Here is a 7028-nt window from a genome sequence, read left to right as displayed (position 1 = left end):
TGGGAATGGGTGGGTAGGGAAGTGGGGGGGGTATGGGGGACTTTTGGGATAGCATTGGAAATGTAATTGAGGAAAATACGTAATAAAAATATTAAAAATAAATAAAAAAAAGAACTCTTGACTCATCCTTATTTACTGCAATGAGGGCACTGGACACCCAAACTCAGACTGGAAGAAGCAAGAGCCCTGCCCACTGCATGCCAGCCATCTACTTTCTGCTGTTCTAGCTTTTCAGATGCAAAGTCTGGGTCTAGATCCTGGCCACTGTACCTGTTTGACCCTGGACATTGGAGGGAATGAACTAAAATTCTTACTATACTGTTATAGTTCCAGTCCAAATCAGTCCTCTGTGTGCTTCAACCGGACCTCTCACAGGGAGTAGATAGGATGACTGTTTGGCTTTGGGGAATAGCTCATGGTCTGATGTAATGCTTCCTAGTCAGATCTACCTCACAGGACTGTGAGTGGGAATGCTCCCTACTTGTGCAACTCACACAGTACTTGGCTTGTGGCTAATATAACGGAGGAACCCGCTTTATAATTTGAGTTCATCTTAATGAACTCAAATTTACAATTAAGTTGCCACCTTAGACTGGTGGTTCCCACACTGAATGATGTAACAGGAACAGTCTTTTCTAGAGACTCCGAGTCACCACCTCAGGGCATCACCAAGGCAGTGGGCTGAATTAAACCTTCAAACACTAGTGTCAATAGGAAGCCACCATCTAAATGGAGCCGTTAGAGCACACTTGCTGAAAGATGTTGGTGAACACTGTCATAATGTGACAGAGGTTCACACATGACCCTATCTGATTTTCCCAGTGTCAAACAGTTGCAATTGTTATTCCCAGAAGGCAGCTTAGAGCATTCTATATTCTCCTTAACACTTTATACAGTAGAGGTATGACTTGTGCAGGGTCTAGATCTAAACTCAAGGCTGTCTCAGTTTGAGGTCTATGCTGTGCTTTGCATTGTTCAGGCTCCTTGCAAAGGATCCTCCGTGTCTCAACCCACCTTTTCATTGGACTTTAAGCTTACCCCATTTTAAAAAATTCTCAAAACATCATTTCTCCATATGATTTCAGGCTTAGTCTGTTTTTCAGAACCACTCCATTTTTCCATAGGACCTCAAAAACTCATCCTATCTTTTTATAAAACCTTTAGCCACTTACCATTATGTTCACAGGATCTCTAGTGGCTTACTCCACCTTTGAATAGGTCCTTCAACAGCCCATCCCAGCTTTCCATAGAATCAAAACTTTACTACTGCTCTTCTAGCTTATCCAATAACATCAGAGGTTTTGTTCAACCTCTAAGGCTTTGCCCTTGTCAAGTCAAAGTGATAGAATTGTCATTGACATGACATTTTGTTTCAGTGAACATATGGACATCTCCCTCTCTCTCTCACACACAAACACATGACACACATCCATGCCCCACTCCCATGTATACAACACACAAATATATCATACACCCGTATACATACACATGTCTCAAATACATGTGTACATCGCATTGACACAGATGTGCCTGTACACAGAGTATATATATGTGCATGTGTGTATGTCTGTATGTGTGTCTTGTGCATGTGTGTATGAAGGTCAGATGTTAATGTTAGGTATCTTCACTAATGTATTTCTCCACATTATTTTTTGATACAGAATCTTTCATTAAACCTGACTTACCAATGAGCTGAAGAGACCTGCCTGCCTCCACTTTTGGGGTTATAGACACATTCTATTGTGCCTGTTTTTTACATAAGTGCTAGGGGTCTGTCTGAACTAAGGTTCTCATGCTTGCACAACTTTACCAACCGAATAACATCTGCAGCCCAAGGAGTTTCACTTTCCATAACTCCAAGGGGCCGGGGGGGATGAATCTCAGTTGCCCTTGAAGAAACAGGTCAAATGTCAAACATGATGCTGAGTATCTGAAGTACTATTAGTTGCTATAACATACTTGCTGAAAAAGATCCATGAATTTATTTCATCCTCACATGAAATCTGATCAAAGATGTAGTGAGGATGGGCTTAGGTTCTGGTTCACAGAGTCCCACTGGCTGACAGCTGCATTGGTATCTTCAATAAATAGGTGGTTTTGAGACAGCAAAGCTCAGCTAGTAGATAGATTTAGAAGGAATTCAGGACAGCCCTGCATGTGGCAGACAGCACTTCTGTCCCACTTATTGGCAGCACCCAATGACATAGGACCAACTCACTGTAAAGGAGACTGAGAAACACAGACTGACTGTGGCTTTAGCATTAAAGAAGCAAATCTGTGGATTGCTAGCTGGTTTCTGCCAGTACTGTCTATTCCTCACCCATTATACAATTCGACAAAGAGATCCACAGTCTCAGGAAGAGTCCATGGCATTCATGATCAGTGGGGTGGAGAGGAGTTTTTTTTTTTTTTTCTTCTTTCTTTTTTCCTCTGAAGCATTGTTTTGCAGCCAACTTATGATGTACAGAAAGAACACATTAGGGAAGGAGTAGTCACATGTGTTGAGAAAGTTTTCATTAGTCATTGGACCTTGTATATGCCAATCACATCTGCCAGCAAATGATCCTAAAGTTAGGAGCATCATTTGAATGGTGAATGCCAAGGCTTGCTGGGCTCACCATAGTCTACCTACTGCCTTTCCCTGATGTTACCTTTTGGCTCAAGGGTCCAGCTCTTTGGCTTTTTGGTTCCCAGAACACTGCTTTGGCTATCCAAGTGACCTATCACAAGCTGTTTCCATCACTTTCTACTTTTTATCTTCCTTTCTTCTTCTTTTTGTCTATATTTTCTGCAGGCACACACATGTGAGAAACTGTGTGTTCATGCATGTGAATGTGTGTGTGTGTGGGGGGGTATAGAGGTAGGTGTTAGGTGTCTTCTTTAGTCACTTTACAGTTTTATTTTTGAAACAAGGCCTTTATTAAACTTGAAGGTCCTTGATCTGTTCAGCTAGAAACCCCAGAGACATACCAGTCTCTGCCCCCCAATGCTGGATCGCAGATATGTGTCCATGTATCTGCATTTTAAGGCAGGTTCTGGAGATCCAAACTCAGGTTCTTATACTTGCATGATGAGCACATTATTGACAGAGCCTGGACCCAGGCTTCCATGTCCGAAAATACTCTAGATATCTTGATGCCTCCCTCATCCCCGTTTCCCGCCCCCACCCCTTGCCTGAAGCCTAAGGCCAGAGACATTCTATTTCCTTCAAGTGACCTCTTGTCTAGAACTGTAAGTCTGTTCTAGTGACAGGAAATATTGCACATGGGTTAAGATTTTACTATTTTATCAGATGGATTAAAGCACCTGATACACTCTATAATAATTTTCATACACGAAACATAAAGAACCAAAACTGGCCAACTTGTACTGTTTTTGTCTATTGTTTCTTGACATTATACCTCTTCTGTGTTTCATGTTCATCCTGTAGCAATTCTACTTAATATATCTCTTTGTTCTAGATAATAAGAAGGCTAGTCTATTTGGAGTGTGTGTGTGTGTGTGTGTGTGTGTGTGTGTGTGTGTGTGTATGTGTGTGTGTACCTATGCATGCATGCCATTTAAAAATTTGTACCTGAGTCAGGTTGGTGCTTAGAGGCACTTAAGATGACTATGTGTTTTTGGTTGAATTCCTTCATACAAGCTCTCATTCTCAGACCCCCCACCTGGCTGCTGCTGTTTTTCTTGTTATCCCATGGTGCATCTGGCTAGAGAGCCTTTTTAGTGAAAATAGAACAAATTAAAAGTTTAACAAGATCAGATAATATTTATTAAACACCCACATTTGTCCTTGTTAAGTCCCCTTTAAGCCCTGTTTGAGGCTGTTAGCTTTTTCCCATGTTTTAATCTCTATTCTTTCTGCCTTCTCTTGCTGTCTTCAACCCTGGAGCTGAGTGACTAGCATAAAGCAGAGGCAAGCAAGGATTCCCCATGGCAATCTTTTGAGCTATGCATTGTATTTTCCCTCACAAACCCTTAAAACAAGAATGCAAGATTTCCATATACTACATTCAATGGTGTTCCTGTAGAATGTAAAACAGAAGCCATTGTTCCTCCTTCTAGTGATAAGCCAAGCTGTTCTGAAGGTAGAGAGGGTATATAGTGTTTGAGAAGATCCATCCTGCCCCCTACCACTTTAGGAATGTAGATTGCCACTCTTGTTGGGCTCTGCTGCTTCATCAAGTCTGGAGCTTATAGGAAGGCTGGTAGCTCACACATTTACCTGAAAAGATTTGGACAAGCCACAGCAGAAAGGTAGCAGTCAAGAGGGAGAAAGAGAAGAAAGGGAGGTGCACAAGGGACACTCACATGCACACATGGCAAGGTGAGAGGAGGTGAAGAGAGATAGGAGAATATATGTAGAGAGACAGAGACAGAGACACAAGCAGGGAGAGACCTATCCCTAGCTATCACAGTACTATCAGGGGGATTGGCAGGATTGCTATGCAAGTTGCTTCAATGTTCCTAATATTTCATTCCACATGTTCCATACATATTGCTTAGTGAGTTTGTTTGTTTGTTTTTTCCAATGACAGGTAGGATATACTTTACATTATTGACTTTGACTGTGTTACTCAGTGGGAGTGGTAGAGAGTCACAGAACCATATTCTGAGAGATAGAATTGAGAAGGATGGTATTTTTCAGTACTTTTTCAGTTCTCCACTTTCTGGGAGGAGGGTCATGCAACTGAATCATTTGCATCAGCCTTCATAGCCCCACAGTCTGAGAAATAACCGTCCAGCTTCCTCCAGACCTGTGAGTGTTATAACACAAGTGTATTACTGATGGAAACCACTGAGGCTGAGGGTAGGTTATGTAGCATCATTGTGATAAGAGATAACAGATAGTTTTGAAAAACCTGCAGTGAGCTGTGGGATTTGGTAGAGACAGTTCTGTCTTAACATCCCCATTACTTTCCTGGAGACAAACAAACATCATCAGTAGAGAAATTATGTAGAAAGCTGTTCTTGGGACAGCGTGAGGTGCTGGTGAATGTAGCAGGCATATTCCCTCACTTATGTGTGGAACAGAGGACATCAGAGAGTCTCTCTATGCCTAGAAACACAATGTATGTCTTGTAAGGGGACTTGAACAGGACAGTCCATCATACAAATGGTTACTGGCACCTACCAGGAGAACATCCTGGGTTACCAGATGCTAAATAGACAAAGTAGCAAATAAGCCAGTGGTCTCCCTACCCCTTATTTAGCTTCCATTTGGATAACTGGTCACCATTAGTAATGCTTGCATCCCATTGAACATTCACCTAAAATAAGATAAGATAAGACAAGATAAGATAAGTAAGATAAGATAAAATAGGATAAAATGAAATAGAAGTGACTGGAAAAGTTTTTCCCCAGGGTTGTGTGGATTACAGAGAGATAAACTTAGTTTTCTTATTATCAGCTGGCAATAGAGGTTTGTAAGTAATTATGAGCAGTAAAAAGCTGAAGTGAGCCTGCATGCTCACAGATAGGAATAGGTGTCCTGTTGAGGACACACTTCTGCATCTAATGACTTTGCGTCTTGTACCTCCAGTTTTATAGATGGTACCTTTTAGCTGGATCCTTACATGATGGAAGGGGTTAAACCTCTTACAAGGACACTGATCTCACTGGTAGAGGTTCTAGGTAACTAATTACCTTCTAGAGATTGCTTAATAATAGCATACTGGGAGCTAACAACGTATGAATGACTGTATATAAACATTCAGGGCATATATAGACGTAATTCTAATTGAAAGAACTGACAGCCTATGTATCCCCAGTTTACACTAACTCATGCCTGATTCTTGGTTTTAGCTTAGTTTTTTTTTTTTTTTCACTACAGATGACAGGGATTTGATTCTAAGATTTTCCCCAGCCCCATCAGTTCTAGGTACATTGTCCCAGTCATTCCCACATTTGGTTAGTGTGCCCATCTTATAAAATATATGTTAAGTTTCAAGCTCAGGACAAGTGGTTGAGTGATTATTTAACATACCGAAGAGCACTTGGCCTCCAGATTCTCCCAGAATCCCTTAGTTCTTATCTGTTACAGGATATGACTAGCATAAGCTGTCCTCTACCCTGAACTTTCCAGTCCAGGGACTAGGCTTCCCTTTCCCCAGAGGATCTTCCCTAATCTAGACATTTTGGTTCCCTCTCTCACTTCTCTTTTCTGCATTCCCTCTCTATGTCTTCCTGCCTGGGACCAACTTCCCTGACCCAATTCTTGGGACCAATGAATCTGCCAGAGAGCTGCCCCCAATAAACCTGCTTTTATACTTTTAATTCAGCTTCAATTGGTTTGTTACATTGGTGGAGGAAACCTATTGATACCTACTATTAGTGTAATTATTTTTATGCAAGTCCAACACAGGATGCTAAGCTAACTCAAAACTGGATGGAATGACTTGTTAATCTTCATGAGCCTCTGACTGGCTATTATTTCCACTGCTCTTCTCCTGAGGAGGAGGTTGAGTTGGGAAGAACTCTGGTGAGTTGGCACAGTCCCTCAACTAGAAGGGGCAGAGAAAATATTCGAACTCAGGAGGAAAGGTTCTGAATTCCTAGTCTATGTAACTTCTGCTAAGGCTGTTGCCTGGGTTTTCCACCTGACTCATGTGAAGTTTCCAAGATGAGGAAAAAAACCAATCACATCCAATGACCTGAGCTGACCCCAGATGCACAAATTCCAACTCAAAAACACAGAAAATACAAACAAACCATCTAACAAACAAAGGAGAGGAAGAGGAGGAGGATGAGAAGAAGAAGAAGGGAAAGAAGAAGATGGGAAAGAAAAAGAAGAAGAAGAAAAAGAGAAAGAAGAAGAAGAAGAAGAAGAAGAAGAAGAAGAAGAAGAAGAAGAAGAAGAAGAGGAGGAGGAGGAGGAGGAGAGGAGGAGGAGAAGGAGGAGGAGGAGAAGGAGGAACCCAATACAAGTTGACTCCTATGAAAATTCTTAATTCTTCAGTAATGACCTCCAATAAGACTGAATTAAATGAAATCTCAGGCAAAAATTCAGAAGAATGATTTTAAATGTGTCT

The sequence above is a fragment of the Mus caroli genome, chromosome 8, assembly GCF_900094665.2.
Source record: "Mus caroli chromosome 8, CAROLI_EIJ_v1.1, whole genome shotgun sequence".
In the NCBI taxonomy this organism is placed as follows: domain Eukaryota; kingdom Metazoa; phylum Chordata; class Mammalia; order Rodentia; family Muridae; genus Mus; species Mus caroli.
Note: the sequence above shows the minus strand (reverse complement) of the source record.